A 14,305-nucleotide genomic window follows, 5' to 3' on the forward strand; every position below is an offset into this window, starting at 1 on the left:
TTTTATTTATTTCTTATAATTACCTGAAAGCATGAGAGTATCCAGTCACTCTGACATTTTACCTCTAAGATACACTTTTCTCAACAGGAAAAATAATTAATTAACATGATTTCCTTGCATGTTTCTGAAGAATACAGTGGTTTCACAATGACATACTCTGCTCTGGGCATGCAATGTGTCAGAACAGTTACCTGTACAGAGGAATTGCTTCCTGCAAAACTACAGTCCTCAAGGAGGAGAAAGAAGAGAGGAGAGAGGGAGAAGAAAAGTAGAAGGAGAGAAAAAGAGATAGGAAAAGGGAGTAAGGAATGCAGGAAGTGGGGTGCGGAAGAAAATTCTTAGGTTGAGAGCAGCCTTGATATATCATATATATATATGCTATAAAATATATATAAAATATAGATATATAATTAATAATATATAATATATCAATATATTATATAAATATATATAATCATATATTATATATTATATAAATATATATAATCATATATTATATATTATATTATATATTATATAAATATATATATAAAATATATATATTAAATAAATATATATTTAAAATATATATATTAAATAAATATATATTTAATTATATATATTATATAAATATATAATAAAATATATAAATATAACTAATAATTATAATTAATGATATAATTAATATATATATAAAATATATACATATATAAAAAATAGGCAGAAGGTCTCACTATGTTGCCCAGGCTGGCCTCAAACTCCTGGGCTCCAGGGATCCCCCTGCCCCAGCCTCCTGAGTAGTTGAGACTAAACACCCTGCCAGACTGATAGGAATATTGAATGCAGTAGTTGAAATACAGGGCCAAATAAGTAATTAATTACCCAAAAGAAATTAAGTTTTTAACCAGAAAAGAATGAGTCATCTTAAAGAGGTAGGATTTAGTAATTTCTTCATCCATGGAACAAAGACTCATGAACAGGTTGAGATCAGCTATAGAGAAAGTTACATTTCTACACAGATGAGTTACTCGAAATCACAAATCTGTGACAAGATGCCAACCCCTACAAAATTTCCAAGTGGTATCAAAATGTTTGCATGTCTTTGGGAACTTCTTCTTAATCTACAATTGAACTTCATGGAATAATAGTTTTGCAATACATTATCAGCTAGTATGTGAAGAAAGTGCTTCATGAATAAAGACATGTAGGAAAAGCGGAGTTAAATAAAAGAGACAGACATTTGTAATTGCAGGGCTTCTTCGAATCTTTACTGCTGGTTGACACTGAACATCTCCCATAGGGGGATATAGCACATTATAAAGAGTTTCTCACCTAGCAGTCCCAGTTTGGGGCATATATTCAAAGAAACATAAATTATTCTACCATAAAGACACGTGCGCACTTCTGTTCATTGCAGCACTATTCACAATAGCAAAAACATAGAATCAACCTAAATGCCCATCTGTAATAGACTGGGTTAAAAATAATGTGGTACGGATACACCATGGAATACTATGTAGCCATAAAGAAGAATGAGTTCATATCCTTTTCAGCAACATGGATGGAGCCGGAGGCCATTATCGTAAGTGGATTTATGCAGGAACAGAAAACCAAATACCACATGTTCTAACTTACATAAGTGGGTGATAAACAACAAGAACACATAGACGCAAAGAAGGGAACAGAAGACACCAGGGCCTACTTGAGGGAGGAGGATAGAAGGAGGGAAAGGATCAAAAAACTGCCTACTGGCCAGGCGTGGTGGCTCATGCCTATAATCCCAGCACTTTGGGAGGCCGAGGGGGGCCGATCACCTGAGGTCAGGAGTTTGAGACCAGCCTGGCCAACATGGTGAAACCCCATCTCTACTAAAAATACAAAAAATGGTGGTGTATGCCTGTAATCCCAGCTACTCGGGAGGCTGAGGCACAAGAACTGCTTTAACTGGGACCCTGGAAGCGGAGGTCGCAGTGAGCTGAGATCATGCCACTGCACTCCAGCCTGGGCTACAGAGTGAGACTCCATCAAAAAAACAAATGAAAAAAACAAAGAACTACCTACTACCTATTGAGTACTATGCTTCTTACCTGGGTGATGAAATAATCTATAAACAAACCCCTGTAACATGCTGTGTACCTATATAACAAACCTGTGTGTGTGTGTGTGTGTGTGTACTCCTAAACCTAGATATTTTTTTAAAGTGTTTCTTGCCAGTTGCAGTGGCTCAAACCTGTAATCTTTTGGAGGGTGAGGAGGGAGGATCGTTTGAGCCCAGTAGTTCAAGACCAACCTGGACAACATAGTGAGACCCTGTCTTTACAAAAAATTTTAAAAATTAGCTGGGCATGGTGGCATGTGCCTGTAGTCCCAGTTACTTGGGAAGCTCAGTCAGGAGGATCATTTGAGCCCAGGAGTTCAAGGCTGTAGGGAGCTGTGATTACACCACTGCACTCCAGCACTCCAGTAGGGTCAACAGAGCAAGGCCCCATCTCAAAAAAAAAAAAAAAGTTTCTTAAACATGCTCATCAGGGAATTCATTGTTCACAAAATGCCTATTAATATCTCATTGATCTAATAGTCCCAGAAAGAGTTGGGAAAATATGGCTTTATAATTTAAAGTGCTTTCTAGGATGTCTAGACCTAGAACACTGAGGGGAAAAATGGGGGTCCCTAAAATAGTCAAAGGAGCTCCAAAGACAAACGTTTCCAGCTTCTCAACTTTGTTTTGACTGTCCAGGGGCTGGTCATAGTAAGAACCTTCATGGTTTCTCTGAGGATAGTGGACAAACTTCTGGCTCCACTAAGTACATACAGCTTCTTTCCAGTGTGAACATGGATTATGCTGGGTCTAGCCCAACACTTCACAGATAAATCCGGAGGGGAAACAGCGGGGTACTCCAAGCCACCAGGGGACCTCAGTCATTTACATGATGCCCAAAGACTGCAGCCCAAAGTTGTTATAGCTCCTAGACATTTCACCAATATGGGATGGTTAGTGGGACTTGGAGGAGGAGGAAGAAATTGATCCAGTGAAACTGGCAGGGAAAAGGTCTGTCAGTTCTAGAGTGAAGAGGTGTGATCCTTTGAATATTTTATTTTTATTTTTTCCATAAGAATGATGTCCAGGTTCAAGAATTTCAACAGAGGTCTAGGTGTTGGCTGAGATCAAAAGCAGAAAAATTCTGTCATTTCACACTTTTGTGACCTTAAATCACCCATGTATTATTGGGAAAGTGATATTTACTCTAAAGCATCTTTCTCACACTTTTCCATGAATGTGCCATGTCATTCTCTCCCAGAACAACTAAGCTTCTGTCAAAACTCCAAAGACAGGAAGTTTGGTAATGGAGTGTTAGGTTAGTAAAATGTAATCTTTCTGCCGTCCTTCTGAAGCTCTCCGATGTTTCCCATGTAATTATCTTTGACATTTGATTGAAAGCAGTATATATATATATATATATATATTTTTTTTTTTTTTTTTTTTTTTTTTTTTTTTACAAAGAAACCCATTTGAGCCCTTGGTGGTCACTTAAGACCTACTTCATTGCCATCTGGCACTCATCCGAGGCCAAGATTATGTAGTATATGTATGGTTCAGCTCCGTCTGCTATAGTCTTCTGTTGATTTTGTGGTTATTGGGGAAATGGCGTCTTATTCGTGTTTTCAAGTTCTATCTTATAATGAAGGTTCTTTGGCTTTACATGGTTCATATCTGCAAAATCAATGATTACTTCAGTAGCACTGACAAAGTACTACATTTTTGAAAAGAAAATTGAAAAATTATTACCTGATGGATGAGAAATGGTTTTGGCATTTAAAAACAGAAAATGCTTCTCCATATCTCTTCTAAATTATGTCTGATGTTGACATTAGCATTTATGTAATTCATCCAATTGTGGGAGTCATCATGTACTAATTCTTAACAGAAGTAAAAGCTATTACAGAGGGGAATAACATTCCTTCAAAAGGCTTCATTTCGGTCTTCTTCTTCTATGCAGTTTGTATCAATTCCACAGTAATTAACTTATTTTGCTTTAATTCTGTTCTGGCAAACACTGAAGAGGACATGAGGAGGCACCTAAAATTAAAGCTGAAATGAAAGAAACAGTAGGCCTCAGTCAAAACGTTTGCATTTGTTCAGGAGAGGCTTAATGGGCAATATTGAAAGGCCTCAGATTTCTTTTTGTAATGAGGGCCAAATCTTCACTTAACAGAAGGCAATTTTGATAAAGAGAGAAACAAGATATAAGGCTTAAGTTTGGGGCAATCTTAACAGAAAATTATAATGTGCCTATCTGTGATAAGACCAGAGGAAAGCATCATTCTACCTCAGTTTCCCCGCAGTAGTTGGTTTGGAAGGCTAAAAGCAAAGGGGCCCAAAATGTCTGCAAATGTAACTGAGTACATGTTTAGGAGCCACCTTTCCACAGTAAAGACTCAGCAGCAGGACCATATCCCATTAGCTCAGTCTGAAGACGGAGTGGTTCGTGCTCATTAAGCTCACCAACCTGTGTCTCCACCAAGGAGAACATGGTGGCAGTTCCAGAGAGCCCCCAGGGTTGTTACTAAGGTGCTCTGGGCACTACATCAACAAAGGTCACCTTGCCAAGCTGAAAACCGGAAATGAGTATTGTCAGTAATGGGCATGGTTCATGCAAAAGAAAGGAACCATCAAAGAGTGCATTTTAGAAATAGAGAAGTACAGTGTGACATAGAGTAGGTGACTAAAAGGGGTCCCAAAGGGAGTCTGGGACCGTATTTTATAGAGCTTCTTATACCATACTGAGTTTGTATTAGGTTTTGGAGAAAGATAAGCCCTAGGGCAAAGAGGAGAGCATTCTATAAACGGGGAAAGACTAGAAAGATATCCTTCTTTGTCTTCTCTCCCTATATATTCATCAGGACAGCCTTAGCTCAAACACGATCACAACACATTCTGTGAGACTCTCTGACTAACCCCACTGCTCTACACATACAGACACACTCCACAGATGATACTGCCTCCTCAACGCTTCCCTTTCACCTTGTAATTGCCTTTATGCTGCACTTGGAGCAATCTAGTGGGTGAATCTGCTGAAGAGCAGGGAATGTGCTTTATCTATCTCCGTGCATTTCCTGGTGCATAATAGGAATTCAGTATATGTTTGCTGGATGAAAGACATTTTGTTCTGTTTTCTGCAGACAAGAGAGGAGGCTCAGAGTTTGATTCTGCTTACATAAGGAGAGTGTGGTGCTAAGATTTTCCTTCTTAATGCATTAGGAGGATATGACCCATGTAGTTCACAACCACTGGTTTCTAGTCAGTTGAGATTTTTGCAGAACCCCCTAAGGGTGAGTTGTGTTTATTATTGTTTACAGTACATTACAGCTAATGATTTGGTATTCAAAATCCACCGTACTTTTGCCTCATTTAGTTCTAAAAGAGAAACCAGGAGATATTCTTTCCTCTTTAAGTAATGGACATGATGAGCCAACAAAAATACATTAAAGAACACGTGCATTCACTTTTCATTTGTCTTAGACAAAAATTAGATGTTTCTCCTCCATTATCTCATAAAAGCATGTTATTTATAAAAGAAACTGAAATTAATGTCATTAAAACTGATTACCCTAAGTGAATGGTGACGTATATGTGGGTATACAATTGTGATTATAATATTAGAGAGAGTAATCTAATGATCGGTGGGATAATGTGATTTTGTGGTGTTAGTAAAAGACTAAAAGCAGAGCCCCTTGGTGAAATCGCACCTGCTGATCTGAAACAGGGCCCGAATGGGAACCAGGCAGAACAGCTGTCTTGGCCTCAATCCTCTGATGCCATTCACAGCTGGACAATGCCCTCAGGCTGCCCCGGCTGCTCAGAGTCCTCTCTACCCCTATTGTGGTGACAGTTCTGAACCTGCCTGTGTTATGCAGAAACCAGAAGACAGAAGAGAGCGAAGAACAGGAAGGGGAAGGAATGTTCTCTGAGAGAGGAACAGGTCTGTTGAGCACACCCTTCCACGGATGAACCCAACCCCCAACTGGAATAACTGTTGCTTCCTCCGCTGCTCACTGTGTCTCTGATCCCTCCCCGTCCTGTGAGCTCTGGCTCCTGCTGCATCAGTGGCCTTCCTCCTCCTTGCATCTCATCCCTGTCTCACATGACAGTAGATCCTCCACCTCTCAGAGCTTCTCAACCCCCAAAATCCTTAAATTGCATCATCTTTCCTCAATGCTTACCTTCCACACCAAACTGACAGGAGATGCACCCCGTTCTTGCTCCCTCTCCTTCCTGACCCCTCCCTGCCTCCTTTGCTTGCTGAGTCTAGAGCGGACGCCTTCATCCTACTGGCCTGCTTTCCAATGGCATAAGGGAACATCTCAGTAGTGAACGCCACTTCCTCTTAGCAGTTCCTCACATCTCCCCTCTCAGAAGCATTTGACGACTGCTTGGAATTCTCTTAGCATTTAGGATCCCAATATTTACCTCCTCTGAAAACACTTACCTAATGCACTCCTCCATTCCTGCCACTTACATGTGGCTGTCTTCAAGACTCTCCTCATTTTGCCTCTCCTTTCCCTCACAGATGTTTTCTTTTCCCATGACATATGACCCTGTAGCACTCTGTGGTTAGCTCTCAAATCTGTGACTCCAGCCAACCATGCTGGCCCTTGTTTCTCGCCCCGGCTGTCAAACAGACAATCTTCCCTCTTTGCCATTCACCCTCTGCCCCTGTGACATATAGTTCACTGCGGTGCTAGGCATTTCACTATTATGGTTCAAAGTTAGAGATTCAGATAAAAACAGGCTCAACTGCCAGCTCTGCCCCAAACTTCCAATCTGACTTCGGACAAGTTTCTTCACCAGTCTGAGCCACAGTTTCCCTATTTGCAGAAGCAAAGATAATACTTCATCCATGCCTCCTGTCTGTTGTGAGAATGAAGAGAATCCATGTAAATCACCTGGCCCACAGTAATTGTTCCATACGTTTTAGTTGTTATTATTAATTTATTCAGTAGATGTTTATTGAATAAGAATGAACTATGGGGATGCTTCAGGTACTGTAGTAAGAAGATGGAAGGAGGGCATGAGGTTTGAAGACTTTTGGGCCTCCTCACATCCTATAGCATGAAGTGAAGGCCCCTTCTACAATGTGGGCCAATCCAACCCAATGAGAATGGCTAACCTTTGTGAATTATTACTTATTGAAAAATTGCATGTATGTAATATAATCATCTTTCAGATTAAGCCATTTATCCACTGTAGCCTACTCTATATAATCCCCCTTATGTGGTGATTCCAGTCTTTGTTAATTACTTAAATAGTGATGTAGTTTGGATATTTTTCCCTGCCCAAAGCTCATGTTGAATTATAATTCCCAATGCTGGAGGTGGGGCCCGGTGGGAGGTGTTTGGATCATGGGGGCATATATCTTATGGCTTGATGCTGTCTTTGAGATAGTGAGTGAGTCTCAAGAGATCTGGTCATTTCTCTCTCTTGCTCCTGCTTTCACCATGTGATGTGCCTGCTCCCCCTTAGCCTTCAGCCATGATTGTAAGATTCCTGAGTCTTCATCAGAAGCAGAGCAGACGTCCAGCGCCATGATTCCGATACAGCCTGCAGAACTGTGAGCCAATAAAACCTCTTTTCTTTATAAATTACCCAGTCTCACGTATTTATTCAAAGCAATGCAAGAATGGCCTAATAGTTATCTCAATGAAAATTGCACAAAACAAATGTGCTATCAAAGAAAAAATCACCATTTGATTCTCTTGAAATTAAAACGCCCTTCCCCAACTCAGCCAGGTTACCTTCTGGGATATAACTGGTTTTCTCTCCTAAGTAAGTTTTTCACATAAATCAAGGAGTCACCTCCCTAAAGAATTTTCCCCCAATGTGTGAAGGAGTCAGCACTTTGATTAGCAATTTTTCATTGTTTCTTGACTGCTCTGATCTGTTCTTAAGACTATTTTTTAAAATAAACTTTGGAGTCATTTTATATTTACAGAGAAGTTGCAGAGTTCCTGTATGCCTGTCATCCAGTTCCCCCACCTCGTGCTAACATCTTGCATAACAATGATATGTTTGTCAAAACTGAGAAATTGGCATTGATACATTAGTATTATTAAGCTACAAACTTCATTCAGCTATCACTAGTTTTGTCATTGATTTTTTTTTTCTATTTTAGGATCTGATTCAGTATACCACATTGCATTTAGTCATCATGCCCTTTTAATAAATATTCAGCTGAAAGTGAATCATGCCAAATCATTAACTATCGAAAGGTTCTCTGCTGCATGACAGTATATAAAACCTGTGAAATTCAACGTGAGGTGGGGAAAGCTGCCCAAAATAGAACTTAGGCCAGTCATCCGAATGAGCAAAATTAGTTGGAAAAAAAATGTTTTCAGATGGTGTCAAAGTGCAGTGTTAAACGTTTTGTTTCTTTGTCCTCCCCGCATCCCAGAACTTTCTTCAGTTTGTCTCTCCTGGAAGGATGAGCACCTCCACACTCAAGGTTTGACTATATTGAAACTACGTCATTGATCATCAAATCACAAGAAACAAGGAGTTTTAGTCTTCACTAGAAGCGCACCTATGTGACCTTGAGCAAGTGTATTCAGCCTTTCTTGGTCTCCCTTTCCCCATCTGTAAAATGAATGTGTGGTTTGGTGATGGCTGGTCTGTGGATCCATTGCATCAGAATCACCTGGAAAGCTACTGCAAATGCTAATTTGCAGGTCCTAGCCCAATCATGAATATCTTTGCACTTGGGCCAGGGGATCTGTAGTTTCGTACACACACACACACACACACACACACACACACACAGAGAGACACTCTCAGGTGATTTGGATGCACAGCAGGGTTTGGGACACATTGGATTAAACAATCTGCCTGCTTGCCTGAGTTCAGAGGCAAAAAAAAAAAAATGGCCCTTGGATGTATCCTTTAATAGGAGGCCAAGAAACGGGATCAGCCTCCTTGAGGAAGCAGGTTTGGTGCTTCAGGGAGCTACCAAGACTATCTTCTTAAGAAGCAATCACCACTTCCCAGGCTTCTCTTGCATTCCACCTGGGAATTCCGTGTATAATGCATATGTAGCCTACAAAGTCAAAGAACTGACTTTCTGCGCCTTTTATTTAAATTGGTTTCATGGAAAGTGGCTAAATAGGAGAACTGAGATAAATGAAAGTTTTACAAAGATATTGGAATTTAACTAAATAACAACTTATCTTCGTTATATTTGAAGTTTCTGCACTGATTACTTTTCATTCCCTTCTCGGGAGTACAGAATAAAAAGGAAATGATTTCACATGATACAATATGTTAATCCACTCATTTTATCTGCACTCTGCCTTTTAAGAAACCCTCTTAACTGTATTCCGAGGGGCAATAAATAACAAGGAAATATTGGCAAGTTGATTTTGTCTGTGATTTCTGCAATTTTCTGTTTTAATTGACAGAACCTCAGAGCTGAAAAAAGGGATCATATAATCAAGACAGATTATAGATCAAACAATTTTATTAAATGGGGAAGCTGAAGAAAACCAAATTGCAAGCGGACAATACCATTATATAAAATTTTCACTCAATTCATAATTAGTCACTCCACATCGTAATTCTTGGAGGTAGCAATTTTTCTGCATTTTACAGATTTAAAAACTGAGATCAAACCCACAAGATTTCATACAGTAGGTGATACAGAAATTCAGTCCAGGTCCAAGGTCTCTAGTGTCATGTTCCAGAGATGATTTTAGCAGGCTTATTTATGAACTAGAAATAGTGGATAAAGGTTTAAGGAATATACTACACATCTACTTGATGTATGCAGTCATTAAAATGGACAAGTACCCTCATATACTGCAGATGGGAGAATAAATTGATCATTGAGCCAGGTGCAGTGATTCGTGCCCATAGTCTGAACTACTTGGGAGGCTGAAGTGGGCAGATTGCTTGAGCCCAGGAGTATGAGGCTGCAGTGAGTTCTGATTGCACTGCTGCATTCCAGCCTGGGCAACAGAGCAAGACCTCACCTCTTAAAAAGATAAAAATAATTGATGCAATCAGTCCAGAAACCGATTTAGCAATATCCATAAAGTGTCTTTTCAAAGTTCATACCCTTTGGCCCAATAATTCACTCTCTAGGAACTTATCCTAAGGCAATGATCAGAAATTTGGCAAGAGGCTTATTTGCAAAACTCTGCATTAAAACAGTACTTTAAAAATGAAAAACCTGGAAGGAAACTAAAGGTTTAAAATTAATGAGTTAGATAAGTGATGGCTTTTTACATGCTATAATATCACATATACACAATGAAAAGGTGTTTTAGTGGTATAGGAAACTGCTTTTAATATTTTAAGAAAAAAGGCATGATCAAAATATTTTATGTCTACTATGATCCCAATATTGTTGAAAGAAAAATGTGTGCATGTGTAAAGAAAGCAGGACTGAAAAGGAATAAGTTAAAATATTTAAAGAGTCTTGAAAAGGAATGTTAAGGTGGTTCTCTCTCTGTGGTGAAATTACAGCACGTTCTTTGGTCTCTTCTTCGAGCCTTTCAGAATTGTGAATTATCTTTAGTAAGAAATAAACCGCTTTTATGATCAGAAGGAACACAATGTTATTTTTAAAAGAAATGAAAATTGCAGATTTTCATAAAAGGAAAACAGAAAAATAAAAAAGGAAAAACAGAAAAATCCTATGACATGTTTAGTAAAAAAAAATAGCAATTGCATACACAGTAGAGTTTATGCAGATATGTACATAATTATAACTCTGCAGAGGAAGGATTAGACGAAAGCACAACAAAATATTAAAGGTGTTTGGGTTTAAATAGCAAATTAAGTGGATCTCTTCTATAGCTTTTTATTTTCAAGAATTATATTAAGTCCAGGTGCAGTGGCTCACACCTGTAATCCCAGCACTTTTGGAGGCCAAGATGAGCGAATTGCCTGAGGTCAGGAGTTTGAGACCAGCTTGGCCAACATGATGAAACCCTGTCTCTATTAAAAATACAAAAAATTAGCTGAATGTGGTGGTGGGCACCTGTAATCCTAGCGTCTTGGGAGGCTGAGGCAGGAGAATCGCTTGAACCCAGGAGGCAGAGGTTGCAGTGAGTAGAGATCGCATCACTCCACTGCAGCCTGGGTGACAGAGCAAGACTCCGTCTCAAAAAAATTTGTGTTAATACTTCAATAATGTTTAAAATTTCCTTTATCTTCCCTGCCACCACTTCCTCCAAGTCCCACAGCAACCAAGGGTGCTGGGCAGCTAAGAGCACACAAGGTACAGACTCAATCACAAGTGGGCTCCCATCCTGGCTCTGAAATTTACTAGCTATGTGTCCTTAGGCAACTAATTTCTTTGAGAAACTCATATGAAAAATAGGATAGCACCTGGCTCCCCAGATTACCGGGAGCATCAAAGGAGATGATGGATACTAATTGCTTAGCATATTCCTGCCAGAATCACTAGAGCTTTGTGGCCATTACAGTTGGGGAGCTTGATGAGTCTGGGGTTTTCACTAGTGTGTCTTCGGCTTTACTCTTGATCTTACTTTGCCAGGCCCCAGTAAAGCAGGGTGAAGTTGGCAGGTTGTCTGAACCCTGCTTGTAACATGAGGAAACTTGTCAATAGTCTGTAGAGGAGAACTTGGAGGAAAACGTGTTCTTCCTAGTCCCACAATGGATATCTCTGTCTTGGGGTAACCCGCTTGGAATTCAAAGTGAATTCCAACTTTCGTCCAATTCAAGGTTATTGAACTTTAACTCAAAGATGTGTTGTTAATCAATGTCTTTCTTTCTTCTATATAGACATGCTTTTAAGGAATAATGGCGGGTGCTCAGATGGAGAGGCACACACATAGAACACAAAAAGATGCACTCCAATATCTTTCTGCAAGCTTTCCATTCCGTCTCATGGTCCACCATTCAATTCAATCCTTTTGGTCAACTCCCTAACTCTCCTAAAATGGAGTATTAATGTATACTCAATCACATGTCAATCTCAATTATTTTTTAGGGGCTTGCTCTAATCAGATAGCTGGGAATAAGGTCTGAGGGAACATGGATTTTGAAGACAAAATAATTTCAAAATTTGGGACACTAGCTGAGTGTAGCCTAAGTGTAGAGTCAAAGGCAGGGAGGTGAAGAACTCAAGGAGACTCCCCAGCTCTGTGCTGGTGTAAAGCAGCTACCTTCAGCTCTTCATTGCCCTTAGCTCTAAAATGGCCCAGGGGTTCAGGTCTTCTCTGCCTCTTGAAATAATCATAATTTTTTAGTGTTAGCAGATACTAGTGGTACAGGGCTTGAGGTCTAAGTCAGTCATGCATGGACTCCAAGTCAGAATGCCCATCTTAGCTGTGGAACTTCAAAGAATGTTTTGAAATGATGGCGCCTTCTACCAAGAAGTGCTGGAGTGATTAAGTGAGATGTTACAACTAGGAACAGCACAGATTCTGGCACTAAAAAAGCCCTCAATAAACAGGAACAAATATTACTCTACTCCTTGAGGTCACTTGTATTCTTAAAGACTTTGGTAGTTCCAAAGTTATTTATTCTCATGGAAAACAAACATGCAACCTTTTCTCTGATCTGTGGAAGTTGACAGTGCATAGAAATACTAGTAGCGGTAATTTCTGTCTCAGGGCTTTCTGAGACCATAGTTACTCACATAACTCTCTCATACAGAGCCAAGCTGAACAAAGACACCATACACTTGGCTAACTTCCCCCAGCAGCTGGGGACAAGTGGACCTGGGCATTGCAAGCTTTATCTGAACTATAATGAAAATTCATTATTAGACTCTCATTATAGCATTGCAAGCTTTATGTGAACTATAACAAAAATTCATTATTAGACTCTCATTCTAAGCTTAGGATCAGGCGTACAGGCTCACACCTGTAATCCCAGCACTTTGGGAGGCTAAGGTGAGAGGATTGCTTGAGCCCAAGAGTTCAAAGACCAGCCTGGGCAACACAGGTAGACCCATCCCTACCAAAACTTAAAAATTATCCAGGCATGGTGGTGTGTGTCTGTGATTCCAGCTACCTAGGAGGCTGAGGTGGGAGTATCACTTGAGCCTGAGAGGTCTAGGCTGCAGTGAGCTATGATTGAGAAACTGTATTCCAGCCTGGGCTGCAGAGTGAGACCCTGTCTCTTAAAAAAATTTTTTAAATGAAAAGTAAAAAATGAGGTTAAATTGATGTTCTGAAATGGAGTCAGGTTAATAGTAATATCCTAAATGTCACTATCATCTGCTAACCTAACACCTCCGTCTCTTACAAATGCCCTACAACCCAGAGCAGCATTTCAAAAAAATACATAATGGGAACACTACACTGGTTGGTGCATAGCGGAGGATAGCCGGTATGCTCGCAGCCTAATGGACAACTCATTCCTTAATGCAGAGAAGGTAATAATAGGGATATAAATAGAGTTCCTGCTGCTATAAGAGACCAGGAGTGGAGCTTCTTTGAATTCTCCAATAGGACATGAGACACAGCAACTTGGGCCCCTCCAGCTCAAACAGCAATAACAGAGTTGCTGATAGCTGCAGCCCAAGATATGTATGAAGTCTCAGGGAGACTTCCATGCCCAACCACCCACTGTGGCACATCTACAAGATGGACGGACTGCCACAGTGTTACTACTCTCTTTTCCCGTGGCAGGAGATTTTAATGAGCGTGATAACAAGGCAATTGGATGAAATGTTTAAACTATGGTAAGCTGTACAGAGAAGACATGTAACTTTAGCAAATTGGAAATTTTATACAAGCAGTATTAAGAGTATTATATTTTAAGGAACAAATAATTCAAAAAATAATCTTTCACTAGCTGACCTCTTTGGATCCTGTCCTTACAGGGACTTTATTAGACCAGGCAATATGGTATAATGAGAAATACTTCAGACTCAGGGAACCAACAGTCTGCTGCAGGTGTGACGAGAAGTGAACTATGTATTCACTCCCTCCAGTCCAGCTTCTCATAACTTCTGGACAGATCTTCAGTGGAACCATATGAAGTCTCTGCTTCTACCATACCCTTAGCAGGATCAAGAGATGCCCCCACCACACCTACAGTCTCCAAATATGTATTTGTGGCCTTCACGAAGTGGTCAAAAGGATCAATTCTCATAGGACGATATTAGATTACCTACTGCCTTTCTTACCTTAACAAGGGAGAAAATTTCCATCCTGGCTAGGCCTGGAGATCCTATACCCTGCCACCGACTCCTCATTCTCAATATATCAGTTCACATAACGCAGAGCTCTGCCCTGGAACACTGCATGATGTACCTATTAGAATCACAACCTTCCTTGGTCACACTTTTATTTATTG

General features: G+C 39.9%; 1 protein-coding gene across 2 annotated transcripts in view; it reads left to right on the plus strand.

The window, feature by feature from the left end:
- The window catches only part of LOC118150619 (uncharacterized), a 31,354-nt gene extending 21,975 nt beyond the window's left edge, over positions 1 to 9,379 (plus strand). For both annotated transcript variants that reach the window (XM_078363023.1, XM_078363022.1), the window contains 2 exons: positions 7,502 to 7,589; positions 8,430 to 9,379. The gene's annotated coding sequence lies outside the window, so the exon portion shown is untranslated. The remainder of the gene's footprint in view (positions 1 to 7,501; positions 7,590 to 8,429) is intronic.
- Positions 9,380 to 14,305: the final 4,926 nt, after the last annotated feature.

The sequence above is a fragment of the Callithrix jacchus genome, chromosome X (assembly GCF_049354715.1).
Source record: "Callithrix jacchus isolate 240 chromosome X, calJac240_pri, whole genome shotgun sequence".
NCBI lineage: Eukaryota > Metazoa > Chordata > Mammalia > Primates > Cebidae > Callithrix > Callithrix jacchus.